This window comes from Sturnus vulgaris, chromosome 15 (genome assembly GCF_052056855.1).
Source record: "Sturnus vulgaris isolate bStuVul1 chromosome 15, bStuVul1.hap1, whole genome shotgun sequence".
Lineage (NCBI taxonomy): Eukaryota > Metazoa > Chordata > Aves > Passeriformes > Sturnidae > Sturnus > Sturnus vulgaris.
This window is the reverse complement of record NC_142257.1, coordinates 6104883-6130493: the sequence shown is the minus strand read 5'-3', so window position 1 is coordinate 6130493 and position 25611 is coordinate 6104883. Positions and strand designations below refer to the sequence as shown.

The 25611-nt window shown below is 43.7% G+C and overlaps 1 long non-coding RNA gene across 13 annotated transcripts in view; it reads left to right on the top strand.

Moving 5' to 3' along the window:
- LOC148221964 (uncharacterized) overlaps positions 1–25611 on the top strand; it is a 167711-nt gene that overhangs the window by 128130 nt on the left and 13970 nt on the right. For 8 of the 13 annotated variants that reach the window (XR_015806961.1, XR_015806957.1, XR_015806959.1 and 5 more), the window contains 3 exons: positions 4703–4856; positions 5018–5803; positions 16999–23044. This is a non-coding gene — a long non-coding RNA (uncharacterized LOC148221964). Of the gene's footprint in view, positions 1–1198; positions 1540–4702; positions 4857–4958; positions 5804–16998; positions 23045–23900; positions 24197–25611 lie in introns of those variants that run through there. The other 5 variants (XR_015806968.1, XR_015806966.1, XR_015806962.1 and 2 more) reach the window with 5 other exon arrangements.

Sequence of the window (25611 nt, the reverse complement as noted above, 5' to 3'; positions counted from 1 at the left end):
GTGGGCAGTTATGAAGCTGCTCCAGGATATAAAAACTTCTATACTGCAAAGTTTTGAGCTGGCAGAGGAGCACGTTTCAGTGGCTCCACCATGCAGGTAGTTTTGGGGATATCAATGAAACTAATTGTATTACTGAAAGTTAGTCCAGGGTTTAAACATGCAAAATAAAGTGGCAGAGGTTCACTCATCACCTTGGTGTAACACACTGTGAGTTATCCTGGACAGGATTTCACTGCAGGAGACTTTGCTATAGTTTTTTTTACCACAGCCTTGGGATTTTGCATGGGCTGTGGTCTCTTTAGCAGCTTTATAGGATCAGAGAAAAAAAAAAGCCAGGTGAGAAGTGATTTTAGGAGTTTTCTTTATCCATTTTTCTCCCCTTTTAGCAAGGACCAGTTATCTATCTTTATAATTTCTGATGGATGTTTGTTCTTTAAAAGCCTCCAACAGTGAGACTCTACCCTGCCTCAGGCAATGTATTTTGTCCCCTACTTCCCTCACCATTAGGAAGCTTTTCCTGAAGTCTAACCCTCATATCTCTTGCTGTCACTTAAGCCCATTACTTCTTGTGCTTGCCACCTGGTTGTGGCAAACAGATTATTTCCGTCCTCTTTCCAACCACCTTTAAACAATTGATGGCTTTCATGCTCTCGCCAGTGTTTTTCTCATTCTCTCCAGTGTTTTTCTCTTCTCTGCCTGAACCAGCAGCTCCCTCAATGCCTCACATAAATCATGATCTTTGATAGTTCTCATTTCTCTCCTCTGGAATTTCTGCAATTGTTTCACTTTTTTTGTTGTTTTCTTTTTTTTTTTTTTTTTGTTTTGTTTTGTTTTGTTTTGTTTTGTTTTATTTTTTTGTGGTGGTTTTTTTTGGTTTTTTTTTGTTGTTTTTTTTTTTTTGTTGTTGGGTTTTTTTTGCTTTTTTTTTTGCCTTTTTTTTGGTGTGCTTTTGTTTTGTGGGGTTTTTTTTTGTTTTATTTTTGGTTTTGGTTTTGGTTTTTTTTGAGGTCCAGTTCCCAGTGGGATAAAACTGAGGTTTTATTGGTACAAACTGAAGGAAATAAATCAGTTACCTTTGCTTACAGCTCATGACAAATTCCTGTCGTCACCTTACACTTGTAGAAAGATAATTTAAACTAAGACAGAAATTGGTGGGAAATTATTTTTCTCTTGTGGCAATATATCTGTTGTTTTTCAGATGGTGCTATTTGGTTGCCCAAACACAGAGAAAATGAAATAAGAAAGGTCGGTGTGATTGCACTTCCTGAAGGACACCTGTGTTGGGTCCCACTCTGAGACTGACATAAAAGTGATAACGAGGCACCCACAGAAAGTATGAGAAACAGCAATCCAAGTCTGAGCCCTGAGAGTATTCCTGAAGGCACAGGATCATATCTCACACTGTCTTCTTGGCTCTGAGAACATGAGATAGAAGCTTTTGTTGTGAAGGGAGAATGGTGGATATGAAAAAACATGGACAGACAAAAACATCTTTCCTCTGAGGAAGTTCCTAAGTGTGGCCTTTGACTTTAAAGGAAGGTTGGTAAGGAACAGCTGATGTTGAGAGGAGATGGAGAGCTTTGACAAGTTTTGATGTGTTTTGGGTTGAACCTTCCTTGCTTTTTCCCACTGAGGCCAAGTAAATGCCCTTCTCCACGTTTGTCTCCTGTGTCATTCCCTGCGTTGGAGCCTCAAAGGCTTAGGGATGATCAAAGAGCCTGTAGTGAAAACAGCTCGATTTTCCACAGCTTTTGAGTCTGGACTGAGTTCTACTAAAACATAAAAATTCACAGAGGGCCATTTCTCTCAAAGAAGGGAGACAGACTCTTTTTGTTTTCAATGTGTGGACTTTGCAGCTGACTCCAACAGGTGACATTTTCCAGCTCTGAAGGTCTTCAATAAACTCCAGATTCAGTGCCTTGAGATTGAGGTCTCTCCTCCCATACTGTAATTTTTAGATGCAAGGCTGCCTAATTGCACTGTGGGGAACCTTATAAAAAAGCACCTCCTGACAGGGATGCTCTTTAAAATAGGCCATTAGTCTTGTGACAGTGCATCAGGGAATTAATGAGTTTGTTAGTGAGGCAAACCCCACATTGCCTTGCTCAGGCTCTTCCCCTGTGAAACAGAAATTGGTCTGAGGAAATCAGAAAGGAGACACCATGGAATGCATAAACAGGGACACTGGATGGGACAGCAAAGCATCTGGAGTGTTTTCAGCCCTGCATGCAGTCAGTGTCTTTTCCTTTGGCACAAATCTACTGGTGAGTGTGACCCTCTAAATAAAACCCCATGGCCTGAGATTCATTCAGTGGCCATCACAAAGACAGGTCTGAACCTAGAGAGACATTCATTTAGGGAGAGATCCAGCTGCCTATACTTTTAATGCCACTGTGGATTCCTAGAATTATCTGGGATGCCCACACTGGGCTTTTGGAGACTCAGCACTTCCAGAAGTTCAGCAGGAGATGCTCAATTATCTGAAGTGGAACCAAAGACCTCAGCTTAGAGACCTGAATTGATCCTAGAAATGGCACTTGGACATATATAAAATCTCAAAGGAGAATTCAGCCCATCCAAAAATATCTGTAGAAAGTATAAATGTGAGGAGTTTCAAGGAAATCCCACACCTTGTACTTGAATTTGCCTATTATTGCAAATTCTTAACTCAGTCCTCACTTGGGGTACCTAGTACCTTCCAGCCTTAGGCTCTGATCCTGCTGCTGAACTAGTGCATGTGACACCAAACAGGGACCATAAGAGTGCTGTGTAAAGAAAAAAACTAGGGCACATTTGAAATCATCAAAAGGGAAAATAGCAAGAAACGAAGAAACATCACATTCACTTTTAATTGTGTTAATGTAAAAATAAATATTCTAGTATCCAGGAATTTCACCCTGAAATACCGTGATTCAAACTTGCTACAAGACCTCAGGCTTCAATATTCTGTTATATTTTCCTGTCAAATTTTCTTGCTGATGGCTGCAAACACCTAGAAACCCCAGCAGCATCAGCAAAGCACTGTGCTGTCCTCATGCACAAGAGAGTGTGAGAGAAGGTGGCTGGGGATTGTGTTGACTGGACCACAACAGCTCCATTTAACTTCAAAACATGGTCAAGTGCTGTGTCAGCTGCTCTGCACACGGAGAGCTGCACTGCCTGGCAGCTGTGCTCCTGCAAAGGAGGCATGCAAGCAACATCTCTGCCCTGTGATCTGGATGTTTTACTCATGATAATTAGTCCATGGAAAATGTTTCTGCCCTGCCCAGTTCCACGGGTCTGCTGCTGTTTCATGCCCTGCCATGCAGAGGTGTGATAAAAGTTGTTAAAGGAAGAGGGTTTTTTTGACTTACCTCATTGAAATTCCTTGATCTGTTGGTTCTGTTTAAATTCTAGATTTTATTGGATTCACCTTGTGGGGATTCCATTAGATCTACACAAGGAATGGGACACTGAAAAATGCAGAGAGAGGCAGGAGGAGGAGGATCAGCTTTGCAGTTACATTTGACCTGAAGGACTGAGCTAACACATTCGTGTTGGTTTGGGTTTGGGATATTATGAAGTTCTTACATAGGACAGGCTTTTTTGGCTCTTCTTCACAGTGTACATGGTGAGGATATATATATATATATATATATATATTTTAGATAAACACTTAGCCAGAAGGAAGACAACATGTGGTGTAAGGTAAATTATGCAGATAATGTTCTATTATGTGCATAGAGTAAAAAGTACAAGGGACATGAATTTCCCCAGGGAAACACCTCTGAAAGGGGAGGCTGGGACAATACATAAAATAAAATAAAGAGGAGAAGTAAGAAGGAAAAATAAATTTGAAATAGTCAGTTCTAGCAGATTTTGCTTGAAGGAGACAGAAGACTGAATGAGCAAAACATTGTACTGGAGGCAATTCCTTCCAAAGAAAGGACTTTGTGCTGACTGTCACTTATCCAGGTCACTGCTCCAGCATTTTGACCCTGCAGGTATTTATGAATCTTGGAATGAGAGACTGGAAAGTGTAAAAAGAATCTATTTGGAAAACAAGTTGGAGCATCTCTTCCCTCCAGACTTTGCCTTTGTTCCAAGGTGGGGAATGCAGTGATTTTTCAGTAGTTCTGGTCTATGCTATATGGTCTGCTGAAGTCTGGCTGGAGCAATTCCTGTGGATTGTGTGGCAATGCAAGATCAGATAGAGCAGAGAAAGCAGCCCCTGGGCTGAGACAGGTACAAAGCACTGCTGAGGGTGGAGTAATAATTGTATTTGAGCAGCAGAATACAGGGAGAGTCTCAGTGGGCAGTAACACTTCATTTCATCAGCAACAGCAAAAGGAGGCTTCTCTGCTGTCTCTGTTGTTTCACTTTCCAGAGCAGTGCCTGGTGGCAGCAGGTCTCAAAGCTGGTGTTTGGATCAGCCCTGGTCCTGCCTGCACTGCAGCTGCAGTCCTGAGAGGTGTGTGTGTATCCTCCTGGAACAGGCTGAACTGTGCTCAGGGAAAAAAATGAGAGAATGAAATAGGCTGGGGGCTTTCCAGCCTTTGTGATAGGTCCATAAGGTGTTAATCTCCTCCTGATTTTCCTCAGCGTGTTCAGCCTCGAACTCTCTGACCTGGCTTTTGAGATTTTGGGATACAGGATTTCTCAGGATATGCTGCAGCCACTGACAGAAATATAATTGTCTCTTCCCATGTGACTGCCAACACAGGCTTCACTGCAGATAAAAGAACAGGAAAACAATTCTAAGTGCTGGAACCCTGTGGCTCTGCCTTCACACGACTGTTTGGGGTGACCCCAGTGCTGTGTATTGACCTCCTGCAAGCAGCTGCTGGAAGAATCACAACCATTCCCTGAGCTCGCAGGTACAGTCTCACATTAAGAAAATAAGCTTATCAGTCTTTTGCATTTGTGTTGACACCTGCAGGTTCAGAGACTTTTTTGTTTGTTTTCCCTCTTCTCCTCAGTGTATAATTGGCCAGATTGCATTTACTTTTTCTCTCTCTTGCACTAATCACAACTGCAGACTGGAGTAATTTGCTGATGCTGTACAAGGAATTGTCTCTCCTGGAGACCTGGCTGGTGTGATCAGAACTCACATATGGTACCAGAACAAAGGGCCCTTCAGGCAAGTGGTTCTGTTTATTTTGGCTCAGATCAATGTTGCTCCCCTCTCCCCGTGTCTTCTCCTCCCTGTGTGCTGTGCACATCTTTTTTCCTCTGCCTTTGGAGCTGCTGGCTCCTTGCTGTCAGATCTGGGGTGGCCTGGTTTGTGCAGCATCAGCACCACAGATTTTTGGGATGTGGGAGGAAAGTGTCCAACATGCTGCTTGTAGTTAGTATGCTGTGATGCCTTGTTTCCCTTTTCCCCTACTTCCTTTTCACAGCTTGGAGGCCAAGCAAAGAAACAAGTCCAAGGCTTCCTCTCTGCTGCCTGTCCTTTTCTGGTTAAAAGTTGTGAGTTGTTTCATGTGGACTCTTGTTTTTCATAGACACTGTTGGTTCCACCAACTACAAATGAGTCAAATCCTAATAGCAGTTATTGGCCTTGATTTATTCCCTATTTCCTTTGTAACATTTGCTGGCAAAGGTGCTGCTGTCCTGATGAATTTTGTTGGTCTAATTTTTGATAGCACACTTACAGCTAAGGCTGACAGCCTGTTCAAAACAGTGCCATCTCTGCATTTAATACTTCTTTTCCCCCAGCTCTCGTTTCAGCTAAGTATTAAGCATCACTCACAATGTTGCAAAAATCAGTTGCAGTTTGCAGTATTATGAGGAAGAAAAATCACAGGAAATAATGGATGAAAAGGTAAGTACTGAACATCAGCATCTTTGGTGGTTGTGTACTGATAAAGGATAAAATAACTGCTGTCTCCTATCCTCCTCCTGAGGCTTTCCCTTCTCGACAAAGGGGCAGATATATAATGGTTAATGTCTCTCTTGCATCAGTATCCTATCTGTGGGCTCACAGATTTCTTGTATTTCTGCTGCTATTTACAAATAAAGGGTTTCCAGGTTTTATTCTTGGCCTTTCCTGTATTGTGTGTAAATGTCTCTTCTTCTGTCATTTAGCAGTGCTTTAGAAAACAGCTGGTCCCCCCAGGGTAAACCTTTAAACAATGTCCTACTCTGACAAAATTCTGCTTCATCAGCAAACCATGTCATGCATATTTCTCTCATTGTTTTGCAAATTGCTGTTACAAAGAGATTTTGCATTTAAACGGGGTCTCTCTGACCTAAGAGATAGTAAAAATTACATTAGAGATGCCATAGTAACTTGTCACTCTGACCTGCCCTAAATAGCTGGACTTATTTCACTTGGATAAATCATTTATTTATAATGACCTATTATGTCATCAGAATTCTGCAGCAGAGATGCTTCAGCTCCAGCTTACATGAATATTCTTTTGAAGGGCTAATCAGAAGAGATATACCATCAGGATTATGTGCTTTAAAAATACAGTTCTAGACAGCACTGCCCAAACTGGGAAATAATGATTAATCTGTTCTGATTACTGTGATCATATAGATCCTCACTGCTCACCCGTTCTCCATGATCTCAGTTAGAAAGAGCTCTAATTTTTAGTTCCTTTTTTCCCTAGAGCTGCATTTCCATGACCAAATCTGCAATTAGAGCCCAGTGCTTCCAGACTTCCTTTGATAACTTGAGACAACAGCATGGTGCAAAATTTTCTCTCTCCCTCTCCCTTTTAACAGACTTTAGTGCCTCTTTGTCTGTTAGGAGCATCTCTGTCTGCTTTGGATATGTACATGGAGCTTCCTGAACCTCAGAACTCCCTTTGTGCAATTCTGCTAATGAAAAGCCAGCCACAGAAGATACTTTGTCCTTGTAAATCCACGGCACAGGGAGGATATTCCTGTATTGCTTCCTGCCTGCTGTCACTGAGGCCACTGTTCTGGCACAGAGCGAGCCATGAACAGCTGCAGAAATCCAGGGATTGCTTCCTGGAGGGATGAATGTGGGAATAAGTGTCAGGAAAAGGAAATTGCCAGTCATGTTCTCTGTCCTGGCCATGTGCTTGTGGGAAAGGGTTGGCAGGTGGCTCCTATTCCTTCCATGGAGGATGGGAGTAGCTTCTTTCATTTTATCTGCTAAATGCCTGCCTCAACAAAACTGTCACAAAATATTTTCACATGTGATTATTGACCTCAGCCCCAGCTCAGGTCTGGTCTTTATGTCACACCAGTCCTTCTGCTACTTTTGAGGACTTTCTCCAGAAACTACATCGAGAAACCATTTCTGCTCCTCTTGTGAGGAAGCAAAGACAGTGCCCCACAAATCATTGGGAAATGACCATCCCCCCTGGCCCTGACCATGCCCTGTGTCCATTGTGCACCCAAACACTTCTGAAAACATTCATATAATGTAGAGAAATCATGAATGCCAGGGAATATTCGTGACCTGAGAGGTGGTGTGTAAATGTGTGAATATTTTATTGTGTGGGGCACTCACTTGGTAAATTTCTGTGGGCAAACTGGTCTTCAAGGAGCAGTGAAAAGCCAGCAGGTTATTGCAGGTGTGCTGGGGAGGATGGAGGTGATTGCCCATCACTAGCTGCTCTGAGTGGGAAGCTGGGCCAGGGGGGACAGCACTTGCACCGTGCCTGTGGGCCCCTGCAAAGATTGCTTTTAAAAGCTCTGTCTTCACACCTTTACAGTCCAAATAAAGTGGAGAAATAAATCACTGTGCACAGTTGTCATTTTTCCCCTCTAAGTACCAGCCAATGTGTTTAAATATAGCTAAACCACTGTATTTCCTCAGAATAAACACTCAGATACTCAAAGTAAATTGTTAGGTCCTGGTATCAAAGGAATGATTTATAACCCAATTATATTGGAAATTTTATTCTCTATTGTTTAACTGATAGGTTATGGGGTCAATTAGGTGTTTTACTCCTGGAGAAACATATCCTCATTGCACCATAAAGTGTTTGAATTTAGCACACTGGGATTTGCTCTCTCCATCTTGTAAAACACATCCAGTTTGTGGAAAAACTTTGGGAATCATTCTGCCAAGGGCCAGGTCTATAATTTTTGTAGCATTTTGTCTCTGATTACTGCTCAGGCATTGGCAGGAATGCAGAGAGTTCCTTTCTGGTGAATAATCTTCACCATCTTCTGTTTTCTCATCAGACTTGCAGTGTATAGAAGATGTTCAGGTGCAGCTGAGTTTGTAGGGTCACTGGGGAATGGATATTTTTGAGCTTTCAGAGGAGGCTGACAGCATCAGTAATGGTCTTCAGCAGACACCTGGTGAAGAATAAGAATAGAAGAAACTTGTTTAATGTTCCTCCATAACGTTTTTACCCTCCAAGCACAATCAGTTCAAGATTTCTTAAGATTAATGTGATTCTCAGTAAGCTGCCCTGTGTTCTTCTTGTAACTGCTTGTCCATTCTGCCCTTGAACATCCACAATTGTAAAACCACTGTGGAAAAGACACATTGCTTCTAGAACAAAAGCTATTATCCCCTACAATGGTACAAACACACACTTATTCTAAAGCATTTAGTTGAGTAATTTTTTATCAGTGAAATCTGAACAAGAGAAAGGTTTGACCAAGTTAGTGAACGTAAAAGAGCAAGTTCAGGGGGAACTGGTTTATGATTATGCTCCTTAAATCTTGCATTATTTTAGCAATGCAAATTCAATGGTGCATTTTAATTTCCTTGTTAATAGGAACTTTTCCAGTCCTGCATGTTATCAACGTCAGTGTAAACCAGAAAGGGAATCCAGCCCAAGGGTTTTGTACCATCCTCTATTTCCTCCTCCTTTTTCTTTTTGCAAATTAGAGTGACAATGTAATAATCTTGAATAACATTATACTTTTCTATTCCTATAAACTACAGTCATGTTCTCTAGCCATCTAGGGATATCAAATCTAAAGGAGAAGTAAAATCCAAGCCCAGTCACATTTCTACAGTGACACCCGAGGCAGATGATGGTTTTGGTATTCTCATGCCCACATTTTTCATTTCCTGGCCGTGGCTCTTGGCATCCTGGAGTTGTTTGTAGTAAATGGTGTTCACTGAGCAAGCCTGTCCCTCAAAATGCCTGACTCTTCTTGTTGCTTCTCTCCCCACATCTCGATTATCTAACACATTAATACAACAAGCACTGCAATAATTAGGGCACCATATGGCACTCACAATTACAGAGCACTTCCAGCATTGGTGGATTGGGTGAGTAGTCAGGAAGAATAAAATAAGCAAGGCTGTTGGTGTGAGCAGAAGATGACTAAATCAGTGTACTCACATGGCAGAGAAGCACTGAGTAAGTTATGTGTGTGTACAAGCTGGACTTGGGGAATTTTTTAGTTTTGTTCTCATCCACGATGAAAAGGCACCCTGGGTTAGAGGGGTGCTCTGAACTGCTGCAGAGAGATAAGTGCCCTTCATGGCACATCTCTCTGAAGATGATTTTTATTATACTTGGCTTCCCTGAGGTCGGTGAGCTCTCTAATATTTCCCTGCCTGGGATTGTATTGCCATTTACCAGTTATAATGGGTATTTAGTGTTTTCAATTATTTGCTACTTCACTGAGAGCACAACAGTCATTGGAGCCATTGTGGGATTCTTAGTTAATCCTCTAAATAATAAAAGGAATTAGGGAGCTCGTATAAGCTGTGAGATTTTCCTGGCCTGGCTGTCAGCTGGGAATGTGAGCAGATCATGCCCAGGAGCCATCATAGTCACTCTAACAAAAGCTTTGGGGCACATGCAAAAATACAGATTGTGGAGTATTGTTGGGTTTTATCTCTGGAGAAATGTTATAGCTGAGCTTGAAGAAGTCTTGTGGTGATGTAAAATGCATGTCCTTTATGGATGGTTGCTCATATGAGCAGAGTGTCAAGAGTTTTGGTGTAGAAAACCCCATTCAGTATTTTCTCCCTGCTAAAACATGTTCTTCCAACTGAAACACTTCAGCTGCTTGGATGAAGATTGTCTTTCCAACTAAATCACTCTTTTCATATTTGCACTAAACATTTTCTAACAACGTGGAATAGACATGATGGATGCCACAGAAGGAAGGACAGTTCCCAGGGAAGGTTAGTGGGTGGCCTCCCAGGATGTCACCTTCTCCTCAAGAAGCCCCAGGACATCCTTTTCTTTGTTTCTACACAGCAGATGCAAAGCAACCAACTCCTCTTTTTCCTGAGGACAAATCGCTTCCAAGTACATCTGGATGAGCATGAAGAATGAGAATACGAATACAGACAATTATGATGGAGTAGAGGCCTTGTAAATTTATACCCAAACTTACCCCCTGGTAACTCATTCATCTGCGTGTCTTGACAGAATGCATGAGAAATAGTGGGACAATAAAGGCTTTTGTTATGCTGAAAGATGTTAATAGCTGGCCTCAGGGTGAGCTGGGTTTCCAAGACAATCACAGATAACACAGACAACACAGCAAAACTCAGGAGAATGAAACCGAAGCCTTTATTTTGTAGTGTAGGGAGACTGAGGCTATGTCAGAGTGGGGGTTGTCTAAAGGTACAGATTTTATAGGATCTTATTTTTATGGAGAAGTACATTCTTGGACGGCAGGGTAGCTGAACTGCTCATTACACATATGGAAATATCCAGAAAAACATCATTATAGACTGCTGTGCCCCAGCGGGTGAGGGTCTAGGGAGGTGTCAGGGGGCACTGGGAATGGGCCCTTGTGCCCCTCCAGCCTCTGCCCCACTCCAGCACCACGCTGGGAACAAAAGGAGATGATCAGCAAAGAAATACCCCAGGGAACAGCTCTGACAGTCTTTGGATGGTTAGAGATGTTTCAGAAAAAACTTTCTTATAATTCAGTATTTCAGGAAGGGAGGTTATAATGCAGATCTGTCCTCACCACTGGTACACAGTGAAGCTCCTTCTCTCATCTCCTTTCTGTCTCTTTTCACTGTTGTCTCTACACAAGCTGCTCTCAGTGTAAGGGATGTGGATGTTTGCTTATAGTTCATGAGTCTAAATCTGGACTGGCTTGGTTCTGTCTGAAAATAGTGTCCTTTCCAAGGTGATGCTTTTGTGAAAAGACTCAGGAATAAACACCTGGAATAGATCTACTCCTATGTATTTAGACAAACATACACAGGTGTTTTGGGTGGATTCCCCTGGCCTAAATGTAATGCCTGAAAGTTGGCTTCTGGTCTAAACAAGAGTATAGAATTGCTCTGTAGCTGGTAGGACTAAAATGACACTTTCAGAAATGATCCCACTTCTCTTGGACAACCATCTTAGGATGAGACAAATGGTGCTTGGAGGTGTCTCTCTCTCCAATGACTGCAATAGAAACCAAGAATTCCTGCAGGTCAGCTGCCCACACTCAGCTGAGAAGAAACCAACCCAGAGTTCAGCAGCACTGGCAGGTTTGCTCCATGCACCCCTGTATACTTGATAAAAAAACCTTTCAAGAGCCTTCACCATAGCTGCAAAGCACAAACCCACAGCTGTTCTCTGCCAGAGGAAGAAAGCAAGAATATCCTAAAGGGAAATGCACAGAGGATCCTAGGAAGTATTTACTTTTACCTCAGTTTGGACATGTGACTGGTAACAAAATGACAGGTGAGCAAGCAAGAAACCTGAACTTTTTGAGGCAATGCCAGTTGTTGTAGATGAGAGCCATTGATGTGATGGGACAAACTGGAACTTTGATGGGATGAACACACTCCAGACGTGCCAGCCCCAAAAGTTAAACAAGTGACTAACAAATGTGAAACAGAGCACATTTTGCTCTTGGTAGCCATAATAAAAGTAGAGCCATTTATTTATTTTAGTTTTCATCTCCTTCTTGCTCTTCTGTCCTCAAAAGAGATAGTTTGGATCAAGTCACTTAAGTTCACACTGAAACAAAATGTACCTTTGTGATTGATATCTACAAAAACTCAGAGTGACAAGGTAATAAAACTGTAAAGGTTTGGGTTCCTTCAGGGAAATCCAGTTGCACTCACTTTGCTGTGAGAATAATGGTGTGTCTATTTTGTGGTCATAGAGTTAATGCATTTGATGCAGGTAGGATGATTTGCAAGTCATAGGGACCTCTTTGGAAGGAAACATTAAGTAAAGCTTTTTAAAAATCACTGTTTCTTAAATATATGCACATGGCACACCATTACAGACTAAGTGTCTGTAAAATGTTGATGCTCTGTAACCCCCAATTATGTCTGAGAGAAAACAAACCATTCCATGGCTCCTGGTGAGCTGCTGGGGCTCAGCTGGTGCTGCTTTGGGAGAGGATGGGTTCACATTTTTGAACGAAGCAGTGGTGAAGCTGGATAAACACAGATGTACTGAGGGTTGATGTTTCAAATCAGGGGGAAGATTTCAGGAAATTCGCTGAATGTTCCTTGTGCTTCAGTTCACCCAGAGGGACAGCTTAAGCAAGCAGGAGCAGTCACACTGAGAAACAGATCCAGCTTTTGGAGCAAGCAAAGGACAGCAAGATGATGCAAGGCAGAGAACATCCAATGGGTGATGAAGAGTTGCTTTCAGGATGGTCGAGTGTGCCACGTTTAGTCACGAGTGGGCTCTTCCCCTTGCTGAGCAAAGTGAGCATTAGTGCTGCCATGTCCTGCCATCCAAAGGAGGAGGCATTACAATGCTCACTCATCTCAAACTGCAAGTGTGAGACGCATTGCACAATCCGTGGCTCGGGTTGCTGAATATGCAGCACCTTCCAGTGTGCAGTGAAGTGCTGTCATGTCCCCCTTGTGGGCTGAGGGAGGGGAGATCCCTGTGGCAAAACTGGGGTCCCTTAGTTCATTCTCATCCTGAACCTTCCTTTCCCCCTTCCCTGAGCTGTCAGATCTGAGGTAATGATGACTTTTCACTGGCTTTAGGATATACAGGATATATTTCTGTAAGAGAATCATGGTTGGAGCTGCAGAAGGAGGGGAGAAGGGTCAGATGTGTGGAACCCACTGAGGAGAGGCTGACACACACAGAGAGGCTGAAGAACTTAATATTGTAAACAACCGTGATGAGATTGCTCTTACCTGTCTCCAGGTATCTAATCCTCTGTCCTGATTCAGATTTTTACATTAGGTTAAGATGAATCATAGTCTGAGCACACCCCTCTCTCCCCACTGGCTGCAGTCAGTGTCTAGAGCAGATGAAGTTGTCTGAGCTGGAGCTCTCTGTCTGCTGAGCTGGATCTGGCCCCATATGAGGGAGAGTAAATTTGCCTGTGCAAATCCCAGTTTGAGCATTGGGATATTGCTTTTTCTTTCAGTGCAACTTGCCTGTACAGCCATTTCTACACTCCCAGCAGACTAATTATTACAAAAATTCTCTGTCATTGCTTTGCAACGGTCCACAGCTTAACTAATTTAAAAATGCAAATGAATGCTAAATTGCAGTTGAATCTGAACCATCTCCTTCTCCCTCTCTCTCCCCTCCTTTCTATTTTTCTTCTCTGCTGGGAAAAGAAAGATACAGCAGACATTAAATGCTGATGGTGGAAATCAATCTTTCAGATTTGAGGTAATTTTAAATTAGGTCCCAGTGCCAGGGATAGTGACATCACCAGAGTTGCTTGATTGATCCATGATTTGAGGAGAAACAGCTTGGACTCGATCCTCCCTTTGTCCTTACAGAGAGAAATGAATGTTGCAGTCTTCAGCTCTTTTCCTGGGGAAGCTTTCATGCTGAAATGGTCTCAGTTAGGGAGAGGCATTCAGGGAGAGCAGGAGCAAATGCCTGAGCTCAGACACGTCTCCTTGTGCTGCCATGGTCCTCGGGCATTAGGCTGGGGCTCTGTGCTTGTGCATAATCAGCTGGAGAGTTGTGACCCTGTAGCATCTCTAACCAGCTGGCTGACACTGAGTGAAGCTGTGGGCACCTTCAGACTCTGTAAGATCAGTCCAGATTGTCTCATCCCTGTCCCCTCCTTTCCCTACTGCTGACATCAACTCTTCTCTGAGACAGTAACTTCTGTAAGGAAGAGTCTATAGCTGCCCGCTGGAGAGGGGCTTGGACAAGGTCTAGCACCATGGTTTGTGGTTTTTAGCTGCAGGATCACACACACAGCCTGAACAGCCATTCACAGACAGTCGTGTTGCCTTCATAATGCCAGCACTGCACTGTGACACCAGCACTGGCATGGAATACTCAGGAATGGAACTCGTGAGCATCGAGAGTCAGTGACGGGCTCAGAGTTAGGTATTGGGATTGCATCCCTCCATCCATGCAGCAGAGTCTGGTAATCCAAGCCTCACCACTCTTGGCTGCAGATCCATATGCCTGTAGCTGAGTTAGGTATCCAGACAAGAATATCCAAAACAAAACTCCTCAGTGCTTCAGGGCTGAGGATAACAGACCTTCTTAACCATTCATCCTCTGCTCATATACTGATGATAGTCTTTGTGATAAATGACATCTTGCTGAGCAAAATATAGAAAATTACAGGAATCACCCCAGAGGGCAGCTGCTGGCAGCTGTGTACACAGGACTATATTGCTGTTCATGAAGCATTTTTCCTATATTGCAAATTGATGCAGAGATGAAATTCCATGAGTGTTTATTGACATTCACATACAGCAGACACATTTCTAAATGGAACGTGTGGAGATGATTAAAATCCCAGCCCCAGTTCCTCATTGTGTCCATTGGTTTTGTAAAATCCCATATTGTCTGCTGGGCTGATGTGTGGCGGGAGGTAAACATGGCTCTTTGGAGCTGTGAACCCTTTTGTTGCCCCAAAGCAGATGCTAGACGTACACACCCCTCACAGACACACACAGCTCTCCTCCCAGGTCCCAGACCAGTAAAGCATGTGAGAGAGACTGGTTTTCAATTAGAATTCAAATGTCACAATGATAGAGTCTTCCTAATCCTTTAACAAAAGTGTGCATGGCTAAATCAAACTTTAGTGCCTCAGGCTCTGGGTAGTTTTGTTGACCATCAGCTTAGTGCCAATCTCCTGGGATATTTTCATGGATTCAGAACATGCAGAGGGTGCTTCCAGCCCTTGCTCTTGGCTGTCAGGCAGATGTAGATGTTGAATTCCCATATGTGACCTCTTGATAATCTCATGTGAGGAAGAGGAGCCCTTTGCCTTCTGCTCCATGCAGAAGAGCTTTAAGTGTCTCAGCCTCAGTCTCAGCAGTCTCAGGGTACAAATGTGTCTGTGAGGAAGCACAGGTAGTCTTCTGTGTGGATTGACTGCATTCAAAGAGGGAGGAAGGGAGAAAGAGGAACAAGAAGGAATGTTTCCTGCCTTTTCCCTGAGGGTGTTTCTTCCTCTACCCTGGGTTCCCCCAGGGGCTGTCCTGGAGCTGGCAGTGCCAGCCCAAGGTTTGCAGGCTCCCTGTTCATGGCAGCCCATGCTCACAGAGATTTCTCTACTGGAGATTTGCTTTAGTGCTGCTCTGTTATCCTGAGCTCCCAGGGGAGAGCAGAAGTCACTGTTGGGTAGCCTGGGTCTCTCTAGAAACAGGCTGGCAGCTTCTGTGATCTAAGCAAGAACCTTCTCGAGGTTTCTCTGTGTGTGCCCATTAAAGCCCTCAGGGGATCCCCAGCACACGGTGAAGGATGGCTGCAGAATTTTCCCGGCACTTCTCCAGCCTCATGCCCAGAGGGAAGGCCACAGAGGAGCTTTTATGCAGACTAGAACTGCAGGAGTCCTAATGGCCTGTCATGCTGGCTCTACTAGAGATTTGCATTATTGGTGATGCTTTTGTAGGAGCTTTATAGCCAGACATATGACAGCCTTAATTTTGGATGTGTGTACAAGGCCAAATCCTCATCTTGGTGACACCAGTGCAAAACTGAAATTTATTATTATTTAAATTTCAGAGTAAGCTCTAGGCTTGCTTTGGGAACAGGATCTGACCAAAGACCACCTGTGCAGTGGGATAAGGAAAACCTGGTCAGCCACAGCTCCTCTGGGCACAGAGTGCTGCAGATCTGTGTTTGTCCTTCACGTGTGCTCTGAATCAACCCCTTCAGTATAAAAGCTCATGTCCCTCCTGCCTCAGAGTGTGTTTGGGGGAGGAAGACTAAAACTGGGTCTCCTCTGTGGGCATATTTCAGAATCCTATACATATGTGTGTGCAAACACACACACAGAGAAATATGTGTATGCATTTATGTATTTTTATGTTTCTGTATCACCTGGGGGTATATTTTTCCCTATGGTTCTCTGCTAGTAGGCACCAAAGCAAATCTAAGATTAATTCCATTTAATTTTAGTGATAAAGAACATTGCAGTCACAAGAGGTTTGCCATCAATGTTGGAGGACATTAAGTATTTGGGTTTTTTTTTTTAGTTGCAAGATAATAATGTTCTGGTGTAAATGTTTTATAATTATCTCATGAATTATTCATGGATAACTTGTTAACCCAGCATTTTATGGGATATGGTCTCTGGAGTGCAAGGAGAAATTTAAAGATAAATAAATGTGAAGACAGGACCAGCTGCAACAATAAAAATGCATTGAGGACTCTGATTTACTTTCTGTCTGCACTGAAGGGTGGTTTCATTCTTTTATTTATATTTTTGTGGTGATGAGCCACAGAACCTGAGTAAGTGGATGAGGTTATTTTCTATATATAGAGAAAGAAAAGAAAAACTGGGAAATAAATCAAACTCTTTTCACTGTTTTTAATCTGAAAGTGGTGCTTGAATTATTTCACCTATTGTTCTGCAGCTCAGAGGTTCCATTATTGTTGATACCGTCTCCATCTGGTGAAACATTAATGAAGAATGGAAACCAGCATGTATTTTTCTTTATGCATATTACTGGGCCTTTTTTCTGTCTTCACCTTTCCTTCTACTTCCCCTTCTTCTCTCTTCTTTATTCTCATTTCAGTTATTTAATAATTTCTTTTTAAGAATTATTTTTCTCTCTTTCCTTTTCCATTCTTCTCTCTGATCCTCTGGGATTGTCTTTTTCTCTTCACTTTCCTCTGATTAATTCACTGTGTCTCACCTGTTAATGTTTTTAATTGTCTGCAACTCCCTCTTTGCTCTCTTTGTTGCTCACAGGATCTTTGTGGTATCTGCTGAAGTCCATGAGCCTTGACCCCAACCTTCTGAAGAAAGAATCAGACCTGGAGAAAAGTTCCTGCAATTCAAAGAAACCAGGTGGCAACTTCTGGAAGAAGAATGTTGAATCTTACACCTGGACTTGCAGCCTGAACGTCCATCAGGCCTCGATAACCAAAATGCACCAAGAAGACCTGCAATAACTGCATTGCCATATGCCAGAGGTCAATGGACAAAATACCCTGCCAGGGCCTGAGCAGGCTCCCAGCTTGCCAGACATCCATGAATCCAAATGGAAAAGAGAATATGGCAAGTGACACTTAATCCCAATGTGAGCAAAGGCTGTCCTTGTACCCAGAGAAACAACTGACAGCTAATTCAGGACTGAGACCTCCAGGGATTTCTGCAGGAGCAAAGTCTCCTCTGTGGAAGATTAAAACTTGGTGCAAACTCCAAGGTCACCTCTATATAAGCAGTGGGAACAGGATAAACCTTGGGATCACCTGAGCTCTCTGGCATCCAGCTGCTTAGCAGTGTTGAAGTTTATTGCACTGGCGATTCCACAAAGAGTTTTTATCCATCAGGAGCTCTGGATTCTGCAGAGTCTGATGGATATTCTTAAAAATTTTGGCGTGGTAGTTTGGAGGGTAGCTGGCAAAGCATGAACCAGCAAGACATTGTAGAAAGATGAATTCACAAGCTGAAATTTTTAGAGATGGTATTTGAGAATGAAAGAGTGATTCCACCATCCTGCACCATTCATTTATTTAAATTTAAGCTATAAAGTGGACAGCAGAGGAAAGTCAAAACTTGTACTGATGATTTTTCTTTCTCTTCCTCCACTGCCCCTGATCTTTTATTTATTAAACTACTCTGGGTGCACCTTTCAAATGATTTTTTTTTGCTTGCTGTTTATTATATCTTCATCAACCTTGAAATGGCAGCTGCAGGCAGCTTGATAAATGGATCAAAAAGCTGCTTCTGCCAGAGTCAAACTAACAAAAATCCCTCAGTATTCGTAAGCCTTTTTGTTTTAGCATTTCTAAAACAAGCACTATTTCCCTCAAACCATCACTGAAGAGTGATGCACCAGTACCCTGAGTGTTTCAACAAAGGGATTTTTTTATCCAGTGATGCCCAGGGCAGAAGTTCCTCACTGGGTCACGAACAGGACTCAGCCCGCAGCTCTGGAGAGCAAGGGCAGAGAAAGACAGAGAGAGAGAGATGTGGTCTTAGGAAGGCTGAGAAAATCCTGACTCCAAAATGTGCTGGGCAGATCAATGGAGTAAATGAGGCAAAATGTATGGATTTGGGTCCTGCTCACAGAGACTTGCAGCTCTCCTGCTTCCATACAGCTATTTTTTACCCAGATACTTTCTGAACTCTTCCTTTCCTCCCAATCCTTCTTTAAATATGAGCAGCTCAATATATCCCTGGTTCAAACCTTTTGTCCCTAGCACACTTATATTCCACAGTTGGTCCAGCCTGGCAGTAAACAAGGGTTTAGCTACTGTGGCTTATTGACAGTGGTAAATGGTTCAGCCCCATCTGTGAAGGTATAAAATATCCACAAGAAAATAAATACCCATAAGAAGGTGGTAAGGAACCATCCAGGTGAAAACCTCTCATGTCATCTGCTGAAGCTTACAGCACAAATATTGCAACAAAGGAAGTGGGAGGGGGGTAAATCCACCACCACCAAAAAAAAAAGAAACCAAAAGGGAATAAAAACGTGTGGTTTGTGAGAGGAAGGAAGAGCTCTAGTGGTGAATACTGCAGGCAGAGTGACAGAGGAGTGTCTCTGTTCCTCACTAAGGTTGTTTCAGCTCTGCATGCAAAGGTGATGAATATCCAAGGATGTGAACCTCCCCTGGGCCTGAGCTCACAGTGTGGAATTTGCCACTGTGGGCCCCACAGGCAGCAGTGCACCCCACTCCCCTGACACAGCTTCCAGCACCCAGAGAGGTGGCAGCGCTGCAAGGACACCCGATGGGCTGTGCCAAAGTTAATAATCTTCTTGTCTCTGTCCTTACCCATTGCCTGCCTGGGTTCTGACTGTCCCTGACTGTCTCTGGCTGTGTCACTGAGGGGCTGCCAAGGTCCTGGTTGCTTAGGGACACATCTTCCCAGCAGTGATTCCAGTGCCATATCCACGCTGTGGGTTTCCTCTCCTGAATACGGAGAGCCACCATCACTGAGTTATTGCAGTGACATTACCTTGTCTCCTTTTCCCTGTGTGCTCCAGTCCCTCTTCAGAGCTGCCTGGCTTCAGGAAGAGCTCTGCTGTTCCCTGAGGCAGGAGCTGAGTGTGGGACAGAGGGATGGATGCTGCTTTTCACTCCCTGGAAAGATGTGACATGCCCAAGGCCATGCAGACAGGAATGCTAATGGGAACAAGAGGTAAGAGAACAGAAAGTACCTGGATCCTCGTGATTCTATGGTTATTTAGAATGTATAATTGCAGTTTGTTTAACACCAAAGGATAACTGATCATTCACAGGAAAGAAGCCAGTGGTGGAGATCAATATCTCTATTGCTGTGCTAGAAAAATACCAGACAAGGAATAGCTCTTTAATTGTTACAGCAGAGCAGAAGTCTGTGCTTAAGGCTGTTTGTAGCAGGGGCCAGCAGAGGGTTTGTGCAATGCTGGCTCTCATTTCAGACTTGAGATTCAGTGAATGAGTGTGGCTGATGTGCCCTGCGCTCCAGATGTGGCCTGGCTGGAGACAGGGAACAGCTCTGCCATCCTTGAGCTAAAGAGAAAAATAAAGTCACCATGAACGTAAAATAAGGAAAATATATGGGAAAGTAACTTGAGTATATCTCAACTCAGCATTTCAGTCTCCATTTTCTACTCAGACCATACTGATGAATATTTTTTTTGTACAGGCATAAGAGTTACCAGGAGCTGACTTTACTTGGCACAGCCAGAGCTGGGTTTGCAGTGGCACCTGTGGGATCCTGTAGTAGAAGCACAGATATTCTGCTTTACCAAAATGTTTAGCTGAAAGTTTTTGTTTCCAATTAAATATTTGTTGAGCCCTTCTTGGAGGGGCTTATGGAAGGAGTAGGAGGAAGTGGCTCTTCGGGATTCTGTGTAGGAATTCTTTATTATCGGCACTGACAAGGAATATGGCTCAGAGTTAACTGTATCTGAGTTTGTATTTGTTTTGGTCATGAATCAATATCCTGATTTCTCATCCAGAACCTACAACTTGTATATCATTATTCTGCCATGCCCTGTGAAACAAAGGACTGAGAATTGTCCCAAAAGAGGAGTATTTTCCAAGTGTGTTTGGATGAGGTGGCCAAGCCTGGCTCACCATCTGTGCTAGCACTGGCTGGGACCGAGGAGCAGCCTGGCTTTCTGTGAGCCTGTGCTGACTGAACACACCTGAATCTTCTGCTGAGCTCATCCAGCAACAGACCACTAAATAGTTTTTGAGACAAAAAGAAATGGAAGCATGAAGAATCTGTGCATCAGAAATCAACACCGGGGGAGCTGGATCAGGTTTTCTCTTGGGGTGTCCTGTGTGCCACACAGGAGCCAGGGCACCCCAGTGCTCAGTCCCACAGATTTCCATGGCACAAGACTGACCTCCAGTGGCACTGCCAGAGTGGTTGGGCTGTAAATCTGGGGAAGATGTGAACAAATGCTCTTTAGAGGCCACACATTCAGTTTTTTCAGGGCAGATATTTGCTCCTTGCCTTCTTCAGATCTTTCCAGCATAAAACACAGACGTTGGGGACAGTCTCCTGCTGAGCTGGTAAATGTGATGTGGTTCAACTGAGGTGGGAAATTCTGAAAATGCTCTCATGAAATAGGAAGGAAATATCCTACCTATGGCTTCTCTCCCTGCAGACCAAAGTGATGAGACAGAAAGGGGCAAAAGAGAAAGGGAAGAACCTGAAACTTTTGGGCCAGGGTGAATCTCATTCTGTGAATGAAATTCTGCTGCCTGTGTTTGAGGTCCTTAACCCCAGAATACTGCATGATTTTCAGCTCTACCTCTGCAGGGTGAGGGGGTAAACTCATCACAATTTAACCTGTGGTTCTACTTTCCAGAGTGGCAAGCTGCTGGGAGGAAATGCTCACCTAAATGAAGAGGAACCACCTGCACCAACACTCAGGCTTTCCTTCCTTTCCAGAAACCATACCATTCTAATGGGAGAATTCCTGCTCTCTGATTCCTCTAAAACTGACACAGAGCCTTCCCCTTTTTTTATTGCTGGTGGGAGTTTGGTTCCCCTATGTCTTTGTAGAGGGTTTCCTTGTGTTTCATGTGCCCTCAGCACAGTTCTGGTGGTGGCTCTCTCTGCCAGCACTTTCCTCATCGTGTGAACACAGATCTCTCCTCATTCTCAGTGCAGCACCCAGCTACCAGTGAGGAGTCACTTGGTGGATTTAGGAAGAGATCCTGGCTGTGTGACAGCTACTAGACCTGCAATAGAAGGAAGAAGATATTTCCTCTGCCAGTGGAGAGCTGTGAATGGTAAGACACAGCAATGCAGCAATGTTTATTTACCTGTGGGAAGGTGAGGAACCCATCACCTGCTAGAGATAAGCCCTGATCCTGATTTCCAAAGGAAACCTGGCATCACAGAGTAAGGACAAGATACGGTATGAGGGGCTGTCCTGGATCTAGTTCAGTTGTTGTGTTTTTATCTCTGAGGGGATTTTCAAGGAGAGAACTGCCATTGGTGTATGACTTTTGGGCACCCAGAGCTGCATTAACCAAGAGAGATTTTTGACCTCTCCAATCAGAGGTCATCCTGGATCGAGTGCATCTGATATTCAGACTCAATAAGGCACAGATTTAGCTCAGATTTGGACTTGTGCCCTTGGCATCTGCATAAGAGAAGCATCCACCTGGTGATTTATACTGATGTGTGTTGTGGAGCTCAGGGGTTGTGGTGAACTTGGACAGGCTGCAAAATGGAGAGATGAAATGCCTCACTGAAAAGGAGCAGCAGGAGCTGGGAGCAACCAGGAGAGGTCTCTGGAGGGAGCAGGGCAGGCACAGCTGAGCTGCCTTTCCCAAAGCCTGCTTAGCATAGGCCAAGGCCCTCATTTACTATTGACTGGAGGGATGTTTTACAAGTGCCCCTTCTGGTTCAGAGAGATACGAAATCTGTCTGTAATTAAGTTAATTTGGAGTTGAACATGGGGAAAGATAATGAGCTGGAAATAACAAAAGAAGAAAGATGGGAAGGTGTTGCTACGGAGCAGGTCTTTTGCATTAAATCCTCTCCCCACCCCAATCAAATAAACCATTTCTAGGATCTGGATGGCTGAGTGATGGGGCAGACAGAGCACAGGCATGGATGACTGCTAGATCAAGAGCTCAGAATAATAAAGGAGGTAAGAGGAGAGGTGTGACTTGGAGAATTGAGAAAGGCAAAAAGGGTGACAGCTGTGGCCAGTACAGTTCAGTGGCAGAGCAGTGGCCTTGGGCTCAGCAGAGTGATGTCCTGTGCCTGACTCACCCCTTGTTTGAGGGAACCCCCCAATGCCCTCAGCCTCCACGGGGAAGTGCTCTGAGATATGGACATAAGGACTGGCCACCACCATGTCCTGCTTATCAGAGATCAGCCAACAGCCCCTCTCAAAGCACTTTTAACCTCTCCAGTGCTTGTCCCTGGTGAGAATTCCCACTGGGGTCAAGCATCAGGGTAAAGGCTTAAGATTGCTTCTCCCTGGCTTTTAGAAATGGTGTAAAATATAATATGTTTAAGACAGAAGGAGAATGGAAGAGAAGTCCACAGAAAGGACCAGAATATTTAACAGCCTGCAAAGCATAAGCAAATAGACAAGTTATTATCAATGAGTTTGTTTGAACTTGACAGAGCTTTCCTGCAAACATGGGGGAAGGAAGGGGGGCGAAGAATTCCCTGCCAGTGTGAGCTGTAATAAAGGACCTGCTGTTTTCTGATTCTCACTCTCTGTGAAAATTGAAAAGGTTAGCCAGGTAATTGAAATCGGGACTGGAATACAAATAACAATGTGAAAACCCTACAGCTGGCAAATAAAGTTGCAGAGAAAAGACTCAATTCTCAGTGGAATTTCTTAGCAGCAAAAAGACTGGATGGATGGGGGGAAAGAGATGATTTTCAATATACCTGTTCCTCCTGGGAGGGAGGATAGAGAGCAGAATGAGACCGGAAGGAACCAGACTGAGACTAGCACTTCTATGAGTGTTCCTTGCTGTTAATGCGAGAGTCACAGGAGAGCCGGGCTGTGCTGGGGCTGAATCATGTCTGGCACTCCTTGCTGCCTCTTGGAGGAGTGCAGTGGCTGTGCTGGGATTTGCTAGGCTGCCGTGTGAGCCCCAGCTTTGGGACTACTCAGTGTTACAAGCACAGAGAGCCAGCTCCACATGACTCAGCCCCTCGTCTTGGGACTGGGATACACAACCAAAGCAGACACATCTGGGCCAGTGTCAACTGCTGCTCATCTTTGTTACACACAGGGACAATAACTGCACGGCATCATTTTAAGCTAAGAGTGTGCTGCCTGTGTCTCAGTTCCAGTGGAGGGGCCGTGCTACTGAAATGGAAATTGATTCCTGCTGCTGCTCTGTGGTTTGTTTTTCTGCAGGAGCAGGCAACCTGAGCTGGGAGGAAGCAGTGCTGCAGGGCTTAGGGGAAGCTGAGTTTTGTGGTGCTAACCAGGTTTGTTCACACTCAAAGAACCCCTCTTCGTGCAGGACTTCCCTCACACCAAGCCAGCTAACAAGCCCCAGTGTGAACATGGTTAAATAAACATGGTTAAATATACCTCCAGGTCCCTGTGTTAGTGCTTTGTTTCCTTCCTCACAGACAGTCTGGGGAGGTTTTCTGTTTCCCAAAACTATGACTATTTTAAACTGTGACTCTTGTACTTTTTTGCTTTTTTGCTGCAGATGCTCTGTGCTGCCCAACCCACCTGCACTGCAGTCAACAGCAGCATGAAAAAACTTCTTTTTGGAGACTTTCCATCGACTTCAGGCAGCTGTTTAGCACATTTTCTGGCAGGACAGATCTCTTTCCTGCCCTTGTCATCTCCTACAGAAGCAAAGGAAAGAAAAGAAAACTAAAAAGTTGCAAACAAATGCTGCAAATTCTACATATGCTAGAGTTTGTTGGAATTTCTCTGCCTTTTGAGTGTAGCCCAGGTGTCCCAGAGGCAGCAGCCCCAAATGAATGAACAAAGTGGCAGGTGAGCCCCTGAGGATGCTGTTCTCCCACTGTTTAGTGGTGATTTATCTGTGAGCCATTTGCTCTGCTCATTTGGAGCATGATCTTCCTAGTGACTCATTTCTAAGGGGATCTCTTGGGTTGTGAAGAAATGAAACAAAATTGAAAGGGTCTGATAAACATATCTGCTCTGCAACAAAGAGCACACAGCACTCCAAGGTCACTTGTGCCTTGTTGCCTGGCTGTGTTTTTCAGCTGCAGAAACTACCTGTAAAACACCTAAGGTAGATGACTGAAGTAGGTCAGAAAAAATGATTTTAGCACAGCCTTTTCCCCTCTCATTTGACTAGAAAAAGGAACACAGTTTTCCTCTGATGGAGATCATGTTCTAGATATCTGAGCCAAAGGGTCCTCTGGAAAACCCACGTCTAACCAAAACAGCAAATAAAAGCCTCTTCCTCTGGGAAGGAACTTGCTGCATTTCATAAAATAGTGTAAGCTGAAGATGCAAAAAAAATATTATTTGGTATTCTATAACAAGAACTTCAGTATTTTATTCATTAATTAGCTATCCTAGTGGGAAGCAAATTATTCCAGCAGCTCCCATACACTTAAAATTAATCCTCCTTTAAAAATTAAATGTTTTTAATATAATTTGCCTTTAAAACATCCACTACAGCTTTTCAGGGTTTCACAAAGTCTAGATAGTAACAGAAAGTCTTCTTCTGCTGGTAGCAAATGAACTTAGCTCTGTCTGGGTATGACCAAGGCAGGCTGTTGACTACCCAGAATGGAAATGGAAAGAAATGCAGGGGAAAATCAACAACCCTTGACTGTCCTGGAGAGGTTGTTATATTATTTTGCCATTTTGTACATGGCAAATTCCTTTTTCGGAGTCAGGGAATCATGAACAAGATGTTCACTGTCTTTTGGTGCATGGTGACCTGCCCTAACAACCTCAAAAGTGTCTTTTTCCCAGGTGAGGAAACCTGCAGGGCCCAGATTGGGAAATTTTCTGCAGTTTCTTTGCAAACTCTTTTAATTCTTAGCTCACATTTGCCATCTTGCATTGACTTGGACCAAATTATAAATTCAAATTTTAATCCTTGCAAAAGCTTGTTTGATTTCTTGTTCATTCTGCTTTCATTATCCTATTTGTCCTTACATTAATATCCATTTGATATGGAAATGGCACAGCTCAGCAATTTGCTAGTTTGTAGAAAAAGAAACCTCAGTGGGGAAAATACTAGCAAGTGTCATAATGAAAGCAGAGAAAATGAGACAACAGTGGGAAAGCAGAGAGGGAGAGCAGACCTGGCTGTTCCACAGGCTGGGAAGGAGCAGTTTCTGCTTTGGGAGCCTCTCCTGGCTGTGACATCTGTGCTGCCCAGTTTTTAACCTCCTCCCCTAGGAGCAGTTGTGCAGAATTCTTGGATG